Source organism: Manacus candei, unplaced genomic scaffold, assembly GCF_025592945.1.
Source record: "Manacus candei isolate 608988 ecotype Guabito, Panama unplaced genomic scaffold, ASM2559294v1 h1tg000050l, whole genome shotgun sequence".
In the NCBI taxonomy this organism is placed as follows: domain Eukaryota; kingdom Metazoa; phylum Chordata; class Aves; order Passeriformes; family Pipridae; genus Manacus; species Manacus candei.
In genome coordinates, this window is record NW_026138098.1 from 6,342,350 (window position 1) to 6,363,959 (window position 21,610).

General features: G+C 45.6%; 1 long non-coding RNA gene across 1 annotated transcript; it reads left to right on the forward strand.

Moving 5' to 3' along the window:
• The first annotated feature begins 16,144 nt into the window (after positions 1-16,144).
• Positions 16,145-20,876, forward strand: LOC127477208 (uncharacterized). Its single transcript, XR_007906884.1, has 4 exons — positions 16,145-16,191; positions 16,314-16,461; positions 17,634-17,781; positions 20,725-20,876. It is a non-coding gene; the product is annotated as an uncharacterized LOC127477208 (long non-coding RNA).
• The last annotated feature ends 734 nt before the right edge of the window (positions 20,877-21,610 follow it).

Consider the following 21,610-nt stretch of genomic DNA (forward strand, 5'->3'; position numbering starts at 1 on the left):
GTATTTCTCTCCTAATTTTGCTCTTGTTTCACAGCTTTTATAGGACTCTCGGACAGTTTATAGACACCAGCTGACACCTGTAAAGTTCACCTGAAGCTGTTCAGAAGTTTAAAACACCTCATTGCAATTTATCTGGAACTATTAATGCACAAAAAGGCAAAAATTGATTAGAGTGGCTGAGGAACTCTTCTGTCCTGTCTTTAAAAAGTGGATGTAAACCTGTCAGCTTTTACAGCTGCCCTCACACTGCTTCAACTAAACATATATTTGGAGAGGAGATCTGGCATTTCTCTCCCAGCCCAGAGTCCTGCTGCTCCTGGCGCCAGGTCCAGAGCAGGGATGGGATGTGAGGCAGCTTCTGCAGCATCAGCAGCATCAGCTTCATCAACATCATCAACATCAGCGGCATCAGCAGGATCAACATCTTCATTCCTTCCCAAGAAAAGTACTGATACCTCACCTGTGGCCATGTGCTGGTTTTTAATTTTATTTAACTTAATAAATTCAAATCAACAACAACAAAAAAAGAAACAGGAGGGAGAAAAAAACCCCCTGATTATATCACTTTGAGAGCTTTGCCAGTGCCAGGCTGCCCCATAAGGGCTTGGTCTATCCCAGGTTCAGGTGATCCAGGCAATGGGATTTTGACGGCTTCCCAAGACATGCTCCCAGTGTAATATCCCTGAAATTATTTGGGGTTTTTCAGCATCTTAAAACTTTCTTTGACGAGATCAGATACTAAAAGGGACAAAAAACATGACTTACAATTTGTTCTTTATCCATCCTGTGGCACCATGGAAAAAAGGAGGCTCAGGAAGGACCTTGTCCATTCTGTGCAACTCCCTGACAGGAGGGGGGAGCCAGCTGGGGATCGGGCTTTGCCCCCAGGGAACAAGGGACAGGATGAGAGGAAACGGCCTCAAGCTGTGCCAGAGGTGGTTCAGGTTGGACATCAGGAGAAATTTCTTCCTGGAAAGGGTGGTCAGGCATTGGAAGGGGCAGCCTAAGGAGGTGGTGGAGTCCCCATCCCTGGAGGTATCCAAGGAAGGACTGGACATGGCCTTCAGTGCTCTGGGCTGGGTGACAAGGTGGGGATTGGGCACAGGGTGGACTCCATGGGCTGGGAGGGCTTTTCCAATCTCAGTGAACCTGTGACTCTGTGATCTCTCCTTTAAAGCTGATATTTCCAAACTAACCTAAATATTCAGGAAGGCCAATAATTATGTATTTGTTTCCCCTGGCAGCTGAGAGGCTCTTGGAATCCCATGGCTGCAGCACCTGCAACTGTAACAGCCTGGAATCTCAGGCTGATCCTGCTCCTCACAATTATGTCAAGTTTGATCATCTGCAAAAAGCTGCCTCCTCACTGGGTATTTATTATCTCTCAGACAGGAGCAGACAGTGATCTTTTACTCCCTCATGCAACATTTCCACAAGCATTATATATTTCAGAGACATTTTCATGTATGTATATGCTAGGAATTGTATGCAATATTCCAGAATGGTTCCACCAGTAGCGTTCAGGGAAACATTATGGCATTAACCACCTCTCACCTCACCCATTACCGTGTTTCTTTTCCTAACATGCAGCAGTAGAAGAAGCATCTGATTTCCTGTTTAAGTGCCATATAATCACTTGTTACACATAACAGCACACTTCCTTTTAATGCTTAAATCCTGGGAGTTGTGATTTCCTTCACTGAGCCTCTGTCAAACACTGAGCCCACCAGACCCCACCCCTGGAATAAAACAGGCTGAGGGCTTCACCAAGTCCTCTTTGGATATGGACACAACATTTAATATTGATGTAAAAAAGGTGAGTTATGAGGAATGCACAACAACTCTCGGTAAGTTTTTTTCCAGCAATTAATTATTCCTACTGGTGCAATTTTCTTATTTTCTAGGCAAATATACCAAATCTTCACAGTTTGGTTCTGGACCTTGTGCTCCATCTGCCCCAGGCAGTGGAATTTGGTGCTCAGTGAATTCATTGCAGTGTTTGAATCTGAGCACAAACCAGACAAGCTGCTGAATACCCGAGCTTGGACAGATGCGATCCTAACTTAAAAGGAACAATATTTCACTCAAAAATTTAAATGACTATATTTATTCATTTAAGAGGACTCCGCATGTGCCCTTTTAGTGCCCCAAGCACAAGGCTTGGACTCAGGACCCCCAGGCTCCCATTTCCCCTGTCCCAGGAGCCTCCAGCCCAGCCAGGATCCACTGAGCACATCCCTGGCCTGGGGACATGAGGTGCTGATGCTCAAGGAGTCTCAGGGGGAACCTTGTCACCTTCTACAACTCCCTGACAGGAGGGTGGATCCAGGTAGGGGTCAGACTCTGCTCCCAGGGAACAAGGGACAGGACAAGAGGGAATGGTCTCAAGCTGTGCCAGGGGAGCTTTAGGTTGGACACTGGGAAAATTTCTCCATGAAAGGTTTGTCCAGCCCTGGCACAGCTGCCCAGGGCAGGGGTGGAGTCCCCATCCCTGGAGGGATTTAAAAGCTGTGTAGATGTGACACTTGGGAACATGGGTTAGTCATGCTCTTGGCAGTGCTGGGGGCTTTTCCAACCTGAACAATTCTGTGATTCTTTGATTCTGTGATTTTATGTGTGCAGCACCCACAGGGCTCCCTCAAAATGCACACACTCGGGTGTGGAGAGGTAGGTTGGGTAAGAAATTACTGGGTTTGGTTTCCTTCAGCTCCTGGGGAGGGCAGGCTGGGGCTGCAGGGGCTGTGCCAGGTGCTGCTCACTGCTTCATCAGGAAGAGAATGGAAGCTCAGGTGGGCGCAATAATTACAGCCAGGATTATTTGGTGACTCTTCCATGCCTGAGTCTCTTTAGGATTGCTCCAGGTGGTGGGTTTTCTCCTTGTACACAAGAAAACTTGTGCAGGTGGAGGCTTCTCCATGTGAATGATCCAGACCTGGCAGCAAGAAGAGTTTACCTGCCCTGGTGGGATGAGTGGAGGTCTGCTGGGTTCCTCAAGGTAAGTAAACTAGGAAACATTGGACCATCAGCCTTGGATGTTTTAAAAGCACAATAACCTCTAAGTGTTGTGATGGTTTGTGTGCAGGAACTCTGAATTTTGGATTTATTGGTGGGGCAGTAAGTTGGCAGGATAGCTTTAACATGACAACCTTGGGGTGACATCCCCTCCCTGAAGCTGGTGGGAGCTCAACAATTCCCTTGGAGGGGAAACCTGAACCTCTGGGTCCTCAGACTCATTTTTGGGAGGAGTAGGAAGAGTACCCCTAGGTTTAGCATGTGAAGTGGGCAGCTTGATGTGTCTGAGAGTAGCAGAGCATGAAGAGTCTCTTGTCCAGCATTAATTTTGGATAGCGAGACCATGTGTAAGCTTACATTGATGACTCTGAGGAAAACAGCCCACGTGTGTACAATAATATTTTAGTTAACTTGCTCTGAGTTACTGCTTTGAGGCTGCTGTGAAGCTGGGAGGGGTTACTGGAAAGCCTAGAGGGATTTTGGGGTGGCTAGGTCTGTCTGTCACAGAGAGGAGCAAAAACCTCTCTGTGCCATTGCTCTTACTCACAGCAAACACTTAAACACTCCCCAAATCCAGAGGTTAAACATGGATTAATACACACAGGAAAGGCAAGTGGAGCAGGGAAATCAGAAAGCAAATTGTTGCTACTTTTTTCCTCTTCAGTGTCAAAAAAAATAGGGCTAGGGGGGAGTTTCTTACTGAGGCTGGTTTGCAGGATCACATGCCTGCAGCAGTGCTGTGGAGAGAACATCTCATGGCTCTGAATGGTTCTGTTCTAGTCTGTGTCCACAAATACAGATTGGTATCTGCTCGTTACAGCTGGAATCCCACAGGGATGTAAATGTAGGGCTATAATTTCATGGTGATGAAGCCAAAGTCAAGAAATATCTTTTCTGGGCATTGTAAGAAAACCAAAGTGCCCATTGTGGGTCTCTTCTGGCAGAGCTCAGGAGGTCAGATACCCCAGGCCACTCTGACACCACAGCCTCCACTGCCAGCCCTGGCTGAGCTCTCCCAGCAAAGCCTCCTGCAGATCCCTTGGAAATTTCTGACTCAGAAATTAGCAATAGTGAAGTAAAATAAATCACCGCAGTGAGATGAAATTACCTGATACAGAAATCAACTGTATTGACTTGAAAGTAGCATTATAAATACCATTAAATTCAAAACAAGATTTTCATAATTGGGGAAATATAAAATTGTGGAAATATAAAAGCTGCCTATGGAAGGAAGTCGTGCCCTGAAACAGTCAGGAAAAGTTCTAGAGAGAAATACTGGAGTCCATGTGTGTCCTTAGGCTGCTGCTGATGTGGGATGGGTCCCTCCCTGTCTGATCCCTTGCACACAGGAGCATCACCTGGTGCTGCTCAGCACTGGGTTTGCTCAGCTGAGACTGAGTATCTCCGATTACCCCTTGTGTAAGCTGGTATTTAAAACTCCCGTGATGATTAAAAATAGTATTGTGAGCATTAAGGTGGGATCCACACTGTGATAAAGGTGTGTGACTGGTGAAGGGAAAGTTCAGGATTTACCTTATTGAAAAAATAATGAAAGTGGGGAAAAGGATATTTATTTTCTCAGAGATTGGAACCAGGCACTGGCACAGGCTTGTGTTTTTGTTATGTCTGTGCTCTCTAAAAAACGTGTTGATCGCAATAGCCCTAAATTGGCTGATGCCTGAAATGAGCTGGACATTACTGTGGAGAAATTATCTGCACTTTTAGAAGCTCTACTTGATTTGAATTTGAAAATAAGCTTAAACTTGAATGGATCTGCCTGATCTGGGTTGTTTGGTGTGCTAATTGTAATCCTCCAGCCATAAGTCTTTAAAATATCTCTGCAGATGTACTAATAGATCCTGTTAGGGTAGTTAAAGTATGAAAACATTAGTCTTTAAAATATCATTCTGTCTCTTGCTGGAGTGAATTGAACTCGGGTGATGTTATCAGGCTTTGCAGCCCTGCCATCTACTGGCTGATTTTTTGTAAGGTGATTTGTGGGGGTCTCAACTCGAAAAGTCCTCAGAGAGAGGTTTTAAACTTTTTAAACACCTAGAGGGGAGATTTGGACTAGATTTTAGGAGGAAATTAATCCCTATGAGAGTGGTGAGGCCCTGGCACAGGTTGCCCAGAGAAGCTGTGGCTGCCCCATCCCTGGAAGTGTTCAAGGCCAGGTTGGATGGCACTTGGAGCAACCTGGGCTAGTGGAAGGTGTCCCTGCCTTTGGCAGGGGGTGGGACAGGATGATCTTGAAGGTTCTTTTCAACCCAAACCAGTCTGTGATTGTTTAACTAGGTTGTGGGTGCCATGCCCAGCCCAGCTGACCAGGACAAGCTGAACTCCCTCCTGACTCTCCCCCCGTCCCTCCTCCCCACTGGTGCAGGAACAGTTGTTCTCCTGGACTATTTTTAAGCCTGTGTGGACAGTGGGCTTAGTGAGCGCTCCCTCAGATCTCCTGTGTGCCCATCCCTGCCCTGGACAAAATGCCGCAGTGACAACACCACCCACGCACAGCTCTAAAGGTTATGTCTGCAGCTTGTCATCAGAGCTGCTCAGCATGCACTGGGGCTGGTATTCCCCCTTTTTCTGTCTTTGATTACTGTTTTTCCAGTGGTTGGGAAGGTCAGTTGTCCCTGTGCTGTTTTACAGGTGCAGGGTTTGCTGAACTGGGTGGATGTTTTGTAAGAACAAAGATCCCACCAGGATGTGATTTATAGGAAAAGAGGTTTAAGGCAGAGGAAGCCATCCTGGGCTCTGAAGTGAGCATCTGCACACTGTCCAGGTGTCCAGGTGCACTGTCCCCTCCTCAAGCTTTTCCTTGAATGTACTGTCTGCTTTTAACAGATTCCTGCCTGGTCCCTGGTGGGATATCACGGTGCTTCAAAGAAGATGGAGCCCAGCACACCGAAGTCCTTGCTGAAGGAGGAAGCAATAATTCTTTATTTAAAAGAGATTACAGCTTGCTGCTGTAAATTACTGTATCTCTTGATTTGATCATGTGGGTAACGGCTCTGTGAGGGCTTAATATCAACTGGAGTCTTCTGCTGCACTGTGGAATCTGCTTGGGGTGGCAGCTGGGCCTGGGGCTGAGCAGGACCTGGGGGGGGTGCAGGGCTGTTAAATTCAAACTCAGCTTTGCAGATAGGAAGCTGAGTCTCTGCATGGCAGCAAGGGAGAGTCTGAACCTGCAGCTGTCCCTTGGCTGTGGAGCCTCAGAATCACAGAATTATTAAGGTTGGAAAAGCCCTCTCAGCCTATCAAGTCCACCCTGTGCCAGCTCCCCACCTTGTCACCCAGTCATTCTTTGGACACCTCCAGGGATGGGGACTCCACCACCTCCTTGGGCAGCCCCTTCCAATGTCTGAACACCCTTTCCAGGAAGAAATTCCTCCTTGTGTCCAACTTGAACCTCTCCTGGCACAGCTTGAGGCCATTTCCTCTCATCCTGCCCCTTGTTCCCTGGAAGCAGAGCCCAAACCCACCCCTGGCTCCCTCCTCCTGTCAGGGAGTTGCAGAGAGTGAGAAGGTCCCCCCTCAGCCTCCTTTCTCCAGGCTGAGCCCCCCCAGCTCCCTCAGCCACTCCAGCCCCTTCCCCAGCTCCATTCCCTTCCCTGGACACACTCCAGCCCCTCAGCATCTTGCAGTGAGGGGACAGAACTGTATAGAGAACTCAAGGTGTGGCCTCAGCAGCACCAAATACAAAGGGACAATTGCTGTCCTGGCCCTGCTGCCACATGAATTTTGGTACAAAAATAGCCTCTCCTTGGACTCTGCTTCCTTTCACTCCATTCTTTCTGAAGCTGCATATTGCTGTGTACTTTATTTTCCTTCTCTTAAGTCATAAATTAGCTGTTACAAGTGAAAGGTCTGTCTTCCAGCTGTAGGTGTTTGTTAAACTGGGCACTGAGATGTCTGTGATCCCTGTGCCTTTTTTCCCTAGAGATTAGCTGGTGGGAAAATTCCCGCGGGATTAATGATAGAGAATGCTTAAAAATGGGCAACACTTCTCCCTGTTCCCTGGAATCTTGGCACCAGTGGGTTCCCCATGGGAAAGCCTTCCCCAGGAGCTGTTGGCTCCGGCAGTCCTGGAGCTCTCCCTGTTCCCCAGCTCTTACTGGAACAACTCTTTGCAACTGAGTGAAACACTGGTCCCACCAAAATCAATGTTATTGACTTCACAGCAACTGATGTATTAGCCCTGCTGAGTAACAGCTCTCAGCTCTCACCCTGAGAGATGCAATGGGAAAAGCTTTTAGTGGCTCCCACAGCCTGAGCTCCTGCCTGAGCCCAATTCTTTCTCTGCTGTGCCAGATACATCCCAAAAACGAGTCAGCTGTTGCTGAGGATGTGTGAGGCAGAGCAGATCCAAACTGCTTAAAAGATCAAGCCCTTGTTTGTTAAGGCTTAAAAATATCATCTCACCAAGCACAGGCTGTAATTTCCTGGGCCTTATGGATGAGGATGCTCAGCCTTGGGAAACGGATGGTGCCACTGGAGCTTGGCCTCAAGTTTGATGTAGAGCATCGCCTGCAAACTGCTCTCAGTCACAACAGCACCAACCCAAGGGCTTCCTGCCATCCGTGTGAGCAGGGCCTGCCCTGGTGCTGGGTCAGGGCTGGGAAGGGACTGTCCAAAGGGCTCCCCAGTTGCTGTCCTGGCTCTCTTGTGTGTCTCTGCTGGGGGTAGTCTTTGGTGGCAGAAGTTATGTGACCTGGAAAAGGTGCATCTACCCAAATCTGCCCATTCTGTGCTCTTTCATAACAAGTTTTGGCTGCCAGGGCAGTGAAGGGCCCTGTCGGTGCTTAGTCTGAGATGCTTTCAGAGTCAGCCAAAATAACCCACCTCAAAATCATGATTGTCAGTTCAAAAAGTTTAGTAGCTTTTGACTTCAACACTTAATTTCATTTTTTTTTTTTTTTGGCTTCAGACAAATTTTCCTGCACAGTTTGTTGTGAGAACTCTGTGATAGGAGTGGTGGGAGCTGAGGGGGCACAGATGGGGGCACGGCACAACATCTCCTCTGGTGGAGCATCTCTGGATGTGCTTTGGGGCTTGTGGTCATCTGGTGATTGCACCCTTATTTGTGTTGCTCACTTCCAGGGCACATGAGTGCCCTCCCTGCCATGTCAGGCTGTGTGGTGCATGGGGTGGGCTCTGCCCACGGGAGCTGCCACTCCTCTGGAGCTCCTAACCTCCCCCAGAAATTCCTGTAAACATCTGCCCATATTAGTAACATACTCCAGGCTTTTAATTGATCATGCTGCCTACCTGTACTTGAAGTTTTTTTTCCAGGGTTTTCCCATAATAACGACTTCTAATGAAGCTGATTATGTCTCCCATAAGGAACAATAATAGATGAATGCGTTGTTCTTAAGGTACCTCTCTTCATGGAATGAGTTGTAATGAGCACTGTGTGGTGCTCCATGGAGCAGAGAGTGATCTGTGTCCACCAGAGGCCTCTGCCCTTGATATTCCAACTTCTGGGCTGGATTTGTGTTGCAAGAGATTACAGAATCATTGGTTTAGGTTGGAAGGGACCTTAAAGGCCATCTTGTTCCACCCCCTGCCATGGGTGGGGCACAGAATCCCAGAATATACTGAGTTGGAAGGGACCCATAAGGGTAAAGTCCAACCCTTAGCCCTGAACAGGACCATCCCTAAGAGTCACATCATGTCCCTGAGAGTATCATCTAGCCCAGGTTGCTCCAAGGCCCGTCTAACCTGGCCTTGGACACTTCCAAGGATGGGGCAGCCACAGCTTCTCTGGGCAACCTGTGCCAGGGCCTCACCACCATCACTGATGTGCCTCACTGCTACAAGGTGCAAACTGAGGCAGCAAATGAGGTGTAAGCAACATGAGACACATGGTGGTTATTTCTACTTATTCTGTAGGTCAAAAGGCATGTTTTCCCTCCTCATGTGTATTCCCAAATACTTTTGGCCCTGAAAGCATATAATCTCCTGCACAGTGGCCTATGCATGTTCCAACTCTAAATCCTCACGAAGTTGGGCTCATTTTCCTCCTTCAGTGTAGTGTTAACAAAGTATTCTATCGGAATAAGGCTGTGAAATGCAAATTCCAGCTTCCATAGTAGTTTGCTTATTACAAACTCATTAAAATGCGTAACCCAAAAACTCTCTCTCTCATTACAGAGCTCTGTGCTGTATCACTCCATACTATAAAGCAGCTGTGTGTTGGCTCTTTGATATTGGAAACCCTATTGTCATTAACCTCATTATGACAATACTCCTTTATGATATTTGAAGCTCGTGCCTTTCAAGGAGGATGCTGAAAGGATGATAATATTTGGCTGTTTTGCATAATGCAAAATGAGGGGGGGAAATGGGCAGCAGGAGATGAGGAGACTTGGATTATTTATTAGTATCCTCAGGAACAACTGTGGTTGTGGAAGTTTAGACATCAGTAAATGCTTGTGCCTTTGACATGGATCTCTTGGCAGTGGAAATGGTGGCTCATGTAGGTTTTTAATCTTAAAATCTTCTGTTCTGTGGATAAATAATCTGAGAGTTTTGTGAGACCTGAGTTGTTTCCAGTGACAGGTTGGGAATTTCTGAGGGTGCAAACCCCACATGGATCGTTCTCCCCTGACATGCCCTCAACTTACTAATTCTTCTAATCATGAAAACACTTTGTTTTTACCTTTTTTTCCTTGCCTTTTTTTTTTTTTTTTTTACTTGACTTGGGACTGGAAGGAGATAAAGTTTTAGTTGGTGTTCAATGGGCAGGTACAGCTTTGATCTACACAACTGCAGTGTTTTCTATTTTGATTTCTTTCCTTGTTATCCTTGATGTTTCGTTTGTAACTGAGCTGAGTCTTTCATACAAACACGGTGATTTTTTTGGTAGCTGGTAATAAGTCAGAAACCATAGTTACATTATGAAGGGTTGACATAGCCAGGTTTGGTTGAGATTCTTTTGGCATCTGCCAGCCCCCTCCATCCAGGGCTCCTCTGACCATTCGTGTGGGAATGAGATGAGCTTTAAGCTTCTTCCCAAACCGAAGCATTCCAGCTGAGCTCAGCTTTTGTCCACCTGCTGGTGTGGGACCTTCCTGAGTGTTTGATATGGGAGGACTCTGCAGTTGGGTCATTCCTGTCTGCACATGCAGTTTTTCCTTCAGAAAACTTTAGGTACTTGCGTTATGGCTTCATAACTGGAGAGGGTTTGTGGAGGGCTATGAAGGTGAAACAGGCTTCCCAGAGAGCTGGTAGAGTTTCCTTTCCTGGAGATGTTCAAAACCCACCTTGACATGATCCTATGCAGCATGCTCTTGGTGAACCTGCTTTGACAGGGGGTTGGACTAGGTGGTCTCCAGAGGCGTCTTCCAACTCAACCACTCTGATTCTGTGCAGTGATGGGAGTGGTGTGGGTAGTGCTGCATTCTCTCCCTCTTCATAGCCTCAAGCTGCACCAGGGGAGGTTCAAATTGAACATCAGGAGCATTTTCTTCCTGGAAAGGGTGATCAGGCATTGGAAGGCAGTGCCCAGGGAGGTGGTGGAGTTGCCATGCCTGGAGGTGTCCAAGGAATGACTGGATGTGGCACTCAGTGCTCTGGGCTGGGTGACAAGGTGGGAATCAGGCACAGAGTGGACTCTGTGGGCTGGAAGGGCTTTTCCAACCCAAATGATTCTGTGATTTACCTTCCTTAATCAGCATTTATCCAAGGTAAATATGATAAATGTCAAACTGGAGCAGGATTCGGAGCCTGGCATCACAGCCTGTGGGTGGGAGCAGCACTGAGCTTTCGCACTCGGGGTGATGGAAAGGGCAGCAAACCCACCCAAATGGTGAAATGTCCTTTCAGCTGGTGCCCAAACTTTGGTGATGCTTTGTTTACACTGCCTAAGTGATGCCTAATCTGCATGTCTGGTTGGGAATACCTCTTTTTCATCGAGTGCACTCCATTTTGGCTGGTGCATCTCTGGGGTGAATAACAAAGAGATTGCCAGTTGTCTGGAGGAGCAGCAGCTTTTGAATCACAAAAGAGCCCATTTTATCAGAAAATCTAATAATGTGCAACACTTCTGTAAACCAAACCCTGTGTGACTAGCTGGAACTTTGAAAAATTTTACAAGAAGCCGTGGGGACAATTAATCATAATAGAGGCAACTTTTATGCAATTTTCTGAACCAACATGCAATTACATAATTTTTACAAGAGAAAACAGGGTTGGGGGATGTTTTAGGGGAGGAGTTTTTGTGTACATAGCAGGAACAGTGTTTGTCCAATGAGCTGCTGCCCAGGACAGGGAAAATCAGTGTATTTAGTTCCCATTAGTGGCCTCAGCTCACATTAGAGAGAATAAATTTATCCTTTCCATGTAATTGTCTGGGATATGTCTTTGAGAAGAGTTTGGAGCAAACATGCAGGACTTGCTGTATCTGTTCTGTAAGATAGATCAGCAGTGATAGATCAATGATAAATCAGTGATTTTAAAAAATCTTAGACACTGGCATTAATGCAATTCAAAAGAGATTCTCCTGATGAAGCTTTGCCAAACCCACCTACCTTATTTTGCTGGATTAGACATCAGATATGTTAACTATATGTTACAGAAGTTCCTCAGGAGCCTGGCACAGTGATACTTCCAGGAAGGCAGTGATGTAGAATCATAGAATTATTAAAGATGGAAAAGCCCTCCCAGCCCATTGAGTCCACCTTGTGCTCGATCCCCACCTTGTCACCCAGCCCTGAGTACTGAGTGCCACATCCAGTCATTCCTTGCACACCTCCAGGGATGGGGAATCTACTACCCCTCCCCGGGCAGCCCCTTCCAATATTTAAAAATCCTTTCCATGAGGAAATTCTTCCTGACGTCCAAAAATATGTAACTCATGAATTTATTGATTGGAGTGTTTGTAGGGAGAGCTCTTTCCTGGTTGTTTCAATCTGATGCTGGTGGGCAGGAGGAACTCGGCCCTTGGACTGTCCCATCCCTATTTATCTCCTTGAGAAACACAAGTCAGTGCTAATACTGCAAGATCTGAGCAGCCTGGTCTTGTGGGAGGTGTCCCTGTTCATGGCAGGGGGTTGGACTAGGTGATCTTAAAGGTCCCTTTCAACCTGAACCAGTCAATGATCTGCTGATCATCCAGCTCTTCCATGGCTGTGGATTATCACTGTGCATTTCATAAATGAGCCACTGACCTCATAAGATATCCCAAACTGCCTCCCCTTACTAATTAATCTTGTACAAAATCACTTATTTGCACAAGGAATGGTTCCTGTGTCAGTCCTGGCTTCTGCCAAGTGCTCCTGCTTGTGGGGAGGGAGGGAGAGAGGGAGGGATGGCTTCTGCCTCGGGTATTCCTGAAAACATTCTTTCATTTTCTACATGAAGGTTAAATTCCAGCATTTCAAGTCTCTTTCTTCTCTCTTTCCTTTTTAGCAAAATCTGCTTAAATTTTGAAATAGGTTCTTGAACAACTCCAAAGGCTGTCCCTGGTGAATTCCTCCACCATTAAGGCTGCTCTTTACGGATGTTTCCCGTTCATTTTGGTGGAATGAAATGGCACTCTGTCTCTTACACGATAGGGAAAAGCAGCAGTAAACTGAAACTGAAACAGAAGTACAATCCACAAGGGAAGCACTACCACAGGTTTAATGTATTCCCATCAGAAATCACAAAAGTCTTTCAGGGTCTTATGTGTTTATCGTTAAACTTCCCCAGCCCCTGGATGGCTGAGGGCACCTGGATATTTTACATTTTGGTGTGTGTAGATGGTTTATAAGCAGATGCTGAAGGTGCAAGAACCTCTTTGCTTTTTACAAGCTCTGAGCTGGAACTGTCGGTGCTGCCAGGGAGGGACTCTGGGATGCTCAGAAATATTTTCAAGGGTTTGGAATTGATTTCTCATGGCATGTTGTAACACTGTGCAGGAAGGGCCTGGGCTTTTTGGGATGCAAGTGGTGCTGAAACAGCCCATGCCATGGTATGAGCGGTTACTTAATAGAATCACAGAATTTCCTGAGCTGGAAGGGACCCAGACAGACCATTAGTCCAACTCCTGACCCTTCACAGGACACCCCAACAATCCCACCCCATCCCTGAGAGTGTTGTAAAAACACTCCTTGAGCTCTGAGTGTCTTGGGGCCATGCCCTGGGGAGCCTGTTCGGTGCCCAGCCACTCCCTAGGGGAAGAACCTTTTCCTAATATTCAACCTAACCCTCCTCTGACACAGCTCCAGCTGTTCCCTTTGGTCCTGTCACCAGAGACCTCGTGCGCACCTCATTACACAAAACAATTATTTATTTCAACCCATGTTTTGCTTGGAATCTTCATGAACCATGAGCAGGTGAGCTGTGATTCCAGCCAGCCTCGTGTGTGGTGTTTGTCAGAGTACCAGCAGAACACACTCCTGAAAATGCTTTCTGCCTTGCTTTAAAAGGCAATTAGAAATGGTTATGTTTGTGCCTCCGCCGGGAGCCCAGGTTTTCAAATTGCTGAGGAGTTTTCCCTTATTTGATTTTTTTTTTAAATTTTTTTTCCCCCTTCAGCCCTAGAGAATCTTCATAAAACAGCCAAACACTTAACTTTGAACTAGAAGGCAGGAAAAGTGGGCTGTGTGAAAGCCAGGTGGTGGTAATTTAGGCTCAATATTAAGTAATTTTAGATTAAGAAATGCCAAAATAAGAAAATATGGAGAAAATCATCAGGTGAGCTGGGGATGGAGAGCTGATCCCTCCAGCGAACACCAGACAGGAGTTGGGGTGTAGGATTCCAAGTTCAATGCCCTCATTCTGGTGCTGCTGTTCCAGTTTATCTGTTGTCTTGCACTAAAAATTTGTCACTGAGTCTGCAATGGAAATACTTCCGTAATTGCCCGTATTATATGGATCATTGACCTTCAACAGTGGAGCTGCTGAAGCAACTGTCCATTTATCTGGAAAATTACCACATGGCAAGAGCACATTAGACTGTTTCCCTCTGTCTCCTCCAGCAAGTGCCTGGGTCTTTTAAGCTGCTGGACCACAGATCCCTGCACTTGGTCCTAAATGCAACTTTAGTGCTGGAATAGAGAAGGAAAAGGAGATGTGACAGTCCATTTCCCAGTGCAGCACCTTGATCTGGTTTAACATTGTCAGAGAGCCAGAAAATACTGGATTTGATCATTCAAGTTAAATATCAGCTTGAAAATGTAGATGTAAAAGTTGTAGGTCAGTGAAACACAGTCAGAGATGATGGGCAGCCTGCAGGAGCCAGTGCTGCTGCTGCAGCACAATGCCTAAAATACATGATAAATAAAGTGATAATAACATAATAAATGACAAATAAATCAAGTATTGAGGCACAGGCTTGTGTTTGTCTGTGCCTGTGCTCCAACCAGGAGCATTCCCAGAATCACAGCACACCAAATTCCAGGAGTTCTGCTTTGAATGAACTTGCTGGTGGTTTTGAAGTGATCAAGGTTTTTATAGAATCCCAGATTGGTGTGGGTTGGAAGGGACCTTAAAGCTCACCCAGTCCCTCCCCTTGCCATGGGCAGGGATGCCTTCCACTAGACCGGGTTGTTCCAAATCCCATCCAACCTGACCTTGGATGCTGCCAGGGGTGGGACGTTTTCCCCATGTTCTGTCTAGTTCAGTCACAGGAGGTTTGATCATACCTTGGGCTCCACAAGTGAAATTTTTGTGCAGAATTTTGTTCATTTTTGGCACTTTTGGGGCATTAAAATTCATTTTTTGGCATAATTCTGCTCAAAAACCTGTGTGTGTACAGCCCTGATTCCCATGGAATGGGGGCTGCTTGGGAGCTCCTGAGTCCAAATGAGTTTTGGGGGGAAAGTAAAACCCATTTGTTGTTTTGTTCAGAGAAAGACACTTATGGAAATTTATTTAGTTAATGAACTTCAGGTAAAGGGGGGGGAAACAAAACTTTTCAGCCACAGTTTCATGAAGTCACCCCAAAATCACTAAAATCCAGTATGTTTTGTAGTAAATAATTATATTTTTTCATTCCCAAGGGTAGCTGCAGCTCTCTGCTCTGACTTTGTAAGCTGATGTTTACCAAGCAAAACAAAGGATAAAATTAGATGCTTGTTAAGTTTAGTTACACTTGTGTCTTATCTTGTAACTCTGTCTGAGTGTTTAAAAAAAGACAAATGAATAAGCAGCTCACTGGTGCCCAAGGCCATGTGCTGTCCAATGCAGAGGATCCAGGGGCAGAGCATCCTCCTGTCACTAATCCTGAATGCTTAAAGAAAAGCATTTTATTAGAATCTATCTTAAAAACACAGGTTTATTGACCCTACCTCAAGCACTCACAATGCTTTGAGCTATAGACTACTCTAGATTAATAATCCATTTAAAAAGAAGCATTTCCCACTTTCCTTGGCTCTTGCACAGTCTGGAAGCAGTTTTTGTTGGGATTATCCAGATAGATTATTCCTTTGCCTTCCCCCATAATTTCCAGCACTTTCCCATGAGCTCAACACCCCATAATAACCTCCCCTTATCACCTGGGCTAATTGTCTTCTATAAATATTTGTATTTTTACCCATATCACTGGTGGGAAGGTGCTGGAGGAATATGGAGGTGGTGGAGCAGATCCCTTGGCACTTCATTTCTTCCTTCTAGAAACTTTTGCTATTTTCAGGTTTGTTTTTTTTTTCCTCTCCAACTGAAATTTTATCCAAAACCTGAAAATTTTAAGTTAAAACACTTTAGTTGAAGATAACATTCCTCTAGAGCAGGTTAAGGAATCTCCTGGGTGTCACACAGTTGCTTGTGACCTGGGTTGGCCTCATTGCCACTCTGGAACAGCACCCTTGGGTGGGGGAGGTGATTTGGGAGAGGGAGCTTGGATTTCCTGTTCCTGACTCATGAGTTGCCAGGGAATAAAGCAGTGACCCTTCTGTGTGTGTATTTCCTTTCTTAATCCCATATTTAAACTTTGTGCTCAAGCTCCAGGATAATTTTAGCAATAGAAAAAATCAAGTCTATTTTTTAAAAGCTGAGTAACTCGTGAACATAGTTTATAGTTAAGAGTTTTCAATGAGCTCTTTCAGAGCTCATATGGAAAGTTTGGAGATTTATTTTTAAATATTATAATTAGTTGTAATTTAATCTGTCCCCTAAGCAAATGCCTTGAAACACATCTCTGGTATTCCTCTCATTTCCTATGATTTATCTTATCCCAGGATATGCCAGGATCAGGTATGGAAATGTTACCTGCAGACCCCTCTTCATTAGGCAGCTGCTCACTTCACAGTCTACTGTGACTTTAGATGTTGCTACAAATCAATATATTCTTAATTTTTATACTCTGTCTTTTCCAGCACAGGCTCCCTCCACTCTGTTGTTCCATTTATCTCTGTTGATCCTGTGTTGGAGGCACAACACGGAGACCCCAGGAGATGGGCAACAGCAGCAGGAATTGCCCTGAGGGGCTTGTTTTGGCTGGGAACTGGGATCAGCACAGCCAGGGTGAGTTAGTGGAAGGCAGAGGGTTGTGACAAAGCATTTGTGTGAGATTTTGTGGGGAACTTGGAGCAAAAGGGAAATATTTCACCCCAGGATAAACTTTAAGGGGAATGTAGTGAAGTTGTTTGAGGCCAGGTTGGATGGGGCTTGGAGCAACCTGGGAGAGTGGAAGGTGTCCCTGCCCATGGCAGGGGGTGGAACTGGGTGGTCTTTAAGGTCGCTCCCAACCCAAACCAGTCTGTGATTCCATGATGATGATGAAGGTGGGACAAAGGAAGGAAGTTCCCTTTAGCTACAGATTCTCCAGACCATGGAAGGGATGGGCCAAGCAACAAATGGGGGCTGAGCTTTGTTCCCAGGGACAAGTAAAGGTGATATTTGGGTAAACCTGGTGTTTTCAGACTTGCATCAGTATGAGCAGCCTCTCTGAAAGCCAGGGACAGTGTCCTGGCCAGGAACTGGAGTGGGACAGGTGCAGGGAAGAGGGGTAGTTTGGCCAAGGACCCAACAGCCACCACTCCTCCCCCTGTCTTGTGGTGTTACAGTGGTGAGGCCACGTCTGGTATGACCGAGGGAGCTACAAACACAGAGCTCTTTAAATATTCCTATATTTGAGAATCTATGGAAAACTGCAATTTATCTCTCGCAGGCAATCTCTAAATATTTGCATTTTGCTCAGTAGCTGCACAGAACATGGTTGAGAGCAGGATCAGGCCACAGGCAGCCTTTGTTTTGTTAGTGAGAGGAGTTTGGAACAGGCTTCATTTTCACTCTATAAGCCTCTCTGTGATCTGCCTCGTGCATCTGTTTTCCCTTGATCTCGCTGTGTGACTGACAGCTACTTTACACCAGCATTATCTGTCAAAACATTATTTAATGGAATCCCTTCTAGAAGGAGTTTTTGTTATTATTAGAAATCAAAATGCGGCGATAATTGAATCCCTTTATATTCCCTGTGTAATGCAAGGAGTAAGACATATTCACACCTAAGGGGAAAACACATCTGGATTTCCTCTTTGCCCCAAGACCGGGAGCTCTCCCTTTCCCTGGCACAGCTTTGATTCGCCGCAGCTCGGAGGGAGAGGAAATTTGCAGTGTGTGCATCTCATCTGAGGGAAACAATGCCATACATCCACTGATTTTTTTATTTTTTATTTTTTTTTTTTTTGCTATAGGAATCACATTAAATAAATATATAGCGAGCTGCAGTGTCACAACAAGTAGATGTACAATTACGAAGACAAAATACCCCAAGGAAATCAACACAAGGCTTATTAATATCCAGGCCTGCAGAAGACAACTGTCAGACAATTGGTCAACAAGGTACATGGTATCTGTTAGATACTGACTAACCCATTATGATCTTTATGAAGTGTCCTTTTGGGGGTCTAGATCTTCAAATATGAGTTGGAAGACCCTTTTCTTTTATTAGTTGCTAAGCTCTTTATACTTTTACCATATTGCGGCAGGTTAGAAGTCTGAGCTTTATTGTCTTATGTTATTGAAAATCCAGATTCCCGCAGCCTTCTCCCTCAGGTCAAGATTTGTCTGAGAATACATTCTCATTTCTCCATGTACAAAGGCTGTCTGGAGAGAGGCAGAAAAAGATTATGACTGTAATATACTTAAATCCAATTTATTTGCCTGACTAGAAACTTCCACACTTCACAATTGCTTCCTACAGAAGATTTTGTATTTAATTCCTTCATCGCAGTAAGGAGCAGGAATGATCTTAGTCCTCCAACAGGTATATGCTCCACACACACCTGAGCCAGAGGAAGGAGAGATGATGAAAATAGCAAATGGACACTTGTTTTGCATGTTTGCAGTTTATTTTTGCTTAAGGATAATGAGTTGCAAAGAGATCTCTAAATAACCTCTGCAGAGCTGGTGTTTGAGAGCACTGAGGGGGTTCTGAGCATCACCTGTGAAGTGCTCAATGTAGACATTTTGCTCAGTAACTTCATTCTCATGCTCCTCTCTTAGTTCTTGGTTTGAGAGGACTTGTTAAGCTACTGAGGTCACTCACCAGGTTGCTGGGGCTATTTTAAACCTTCATTTGAGAAGGCTTGAAAAGCCCTGGGTCGGGTTTCCTACACCCTTTCCCTAAGCAGAGGTGGCATTAAACCCTTTCTGCCTGGCTCCCAGCACTGACCAAGGAAAACATGGACAGTCCATAACACTGCAGGCCATTTAGGGCCTCACCAACCCATTTATTTAGGGGAAAAATATAAAATGGGATCAAAAGATGCTTTGAAAATGCAGTGCTCACCTTTGCGCTGCACGTGGAGGGCTGTGGCTGAGAGCCTTGACTGTCCATAACCCTGTCCAGGGCTTGGGATGCTTGTAGAGGGTTGATAAACCACCATGAAGAGATCAGTAAAGCCGTTTATTGTGGCACCACCTCCTGCTTGCCTTGAATTTAGCATGTGATCTGTAGCAGTGGTTGGGGCTCACTGTTTGGGCAGGGCAATGCCAAAAAGTGTCAGAAAGGAGACTTTCTTCACAGTTATCAGAACAAAAATATGCCAAACACTCTGAAGGTGCAAAATAGGAGCTGCCTCTGTCTCCTAGATTTTCCCATGACTTGGGGCAATACATATTTCATAAGACTGAAAAAAAGCCTAAAACATGGTTAACTCCCTCTGGGACAGCTGTTTATTTAGGAACATGCTGCAGTTGTGTTTTTAGCTAAGAAGAGCTCTCAGTTTAGTCCTAACAGAGACAAGCATAATTCCCCCAGAAAGTGCCATGGCACAGATCACTTTGGGGCAGCCAGACCAGATAAAGATCTTTGTCACAGCAAAATTTATTCAGTTGCTCCCAAACTTCCACAGCTGGTAAAATCCAGCATGTGGATCTGTGGCTTGTGTTTTCCACGAATGCTGTCCTTTCACCCCCTGAGCTGGAAACCTTTAATTCTCTTCCCAGTGTTCCCAGCACTGTCTCTGTGCTGGAGTTTTGCACGGCCACGGTGCTGGATTTTTTCATTTTCCTCCCAATCTTAGGAACAAATTCTCCTTTTCAAAGTCTTCACCCTGTGGGGCTCTAAAATCATAACAATTAATGCTGGCAAAGACTCCTGAAGCCACCTAAGCCATCCCTCCTAGGGCAGGATTGCTGGAGCAGGCAAAGAAATTAATGGAGAGGGGAAGCACGGGAAGCAGGCAGGTACTTCCTCCAAAGCTAAAGTTGGGGTAAAAAGTTGAAATAATTTAAAAGAGCTGCTTGAGGGGAGGTGGCAGAACTGCTCTGTCACCTGAGTGTTTGATGGTTACTCTGCAAGCTGTTGAAATCACTAATTTGTCCTAATTTTAACTTTTATTTCAACATTTGCTTTTTTTCCTTATTTTTACTTTTTTGTAGCAACAAGGGGTGATGGAACAGATTTACAGTATTCAGTGTTCCTCACCCTTCCAGAGGCGTTAAGTGGCTCTAAATGCATATGAAATATGTGTGCTGGGTTCCTCGCCTGCTCAGCAATGTGTTCTTCCTACGTTACTAATTGCTAGCAGGAAAAATAGGAGGAATTTGTTTACCAGCTTCCTGCATAATATTCAGACATCTGGAGCTGCTAGGTCTGGATGGCATTCCTGGGGGAGAGAACATACATCAAGGACAATTAGACAACTGGGGAACTGCAGCCTAAAGGGAATTTGCCCAAACATGGGAAACAGCTCCGTGACGGGCGCGACAGCTCCGGCTGAGCCCGGCGTTCGCCCCGGCACCCACTCACTTCCCTGGGCTTTTCTGCTCTTCCTCCTCTCCCTGGTGCAGTTTTTCCCTGCTCTGTTTGTTGTCTTGGCAGTGCTGGGTGGATGGTTGGACTCAATGATCACAGAGGACTTTTCCTAAATTATTCCACAATGTCTGACCTCCTGTTTTTTGCTGTCTGCAGGTGCATTGTCCCCATCACTGGCCCTTATTCCTGTGCAAATTTTCCCAAAGCAGGGATAGTAGCCTCAGGAAAACTAATTTTTGTGTAACTTAACTGCACCAGTGTCACTTAGGGATGTTTTATGCTATGTTTAGGGAGAGTAAATACATATGTTACACACCCTGACTGTGTGAGCCCTCCCTACTTCTGTCTCCTGTCACAGAACTGCAGGCACAAACTCTTTTTTGTGGCTTCCTCTGGGCTTGTGGCACTCCTCAAAAATCCAGGGGCCACCACATGAGAAACAGGGAGCAACAGTTCCCTTGGGGTTGTTCCTCATCTGTGACACAGATGGGTTATCGATGATTTTATCTGTTCTTATTTAACAGCTCGAGATCAGCTGAGACAGACGGTGTGGATTGATTTAAATCAGCCAAGTAACTGCTTTTAATCGTGATTTAAATCAAAAAGTGAGAAACCTTGGTTTAACTAATTGATTTTTAAATTTTTTTAGCATTTGTGCTTTTTCAGTTTCCTAAATAAATGTCTGTCCCCTTCGGGGGTGTCCTGGAACCAAAATTTTCTTTGTAACACGCTGGGGCTAAAAACACCCCATGGTTTCCACTTATGTATTTTATGAACATACTTTTATTCAAATTTCATTTTTATAGAAAAAACACTTCTCTGCTGTATTTTTATTCCTTTTTTTTTTTTTTTTGTTGCCTGTGTTTTACACTTCACGGCATCAGGCTACAACTGGAGGTGACTGGAAGGCAGCCAAGGGACACTTGGGTGGTCTTTAGGGCCCCTTCCAAGCCAAACCCTTCTGTAACTCTATGAAACTGTGAGTAATGGCAGGGAGGAAGCACAGGTGGACCCCTCTGAGCACCCACAAATTATTAATTTATCCCCCACGTGGTTACTGCTGTGGATTTCCACCAAAGCACTGGCACTTCTGAGAAGGTCCTTCTGTCAGAGCTGGTGCTGGGATCGGTCAGGATGGGCATGACTGGTTTTGAGGCACCTGGCTTTGTCTGGGGTAGGTGTCCATGGTCGTATTTGCCGTTGGATAGTCACAGTGGTGAACAGGAAGCTGAGCTTCTGGTGTGGCCCAGTAACTGTGGGGGTTAGAATTCAAAACTCATTCTGATTCTGAATCACCTGATTCTCCTCCAGCAGGTCCTCTGCTCGCTCTCCCATGGCTGTTTGAGGTTCCCTCTGAGCTGGTGTTGCTCACTGAGGACCAATCCAAATGCCATCCCAACAGGTGTGAAT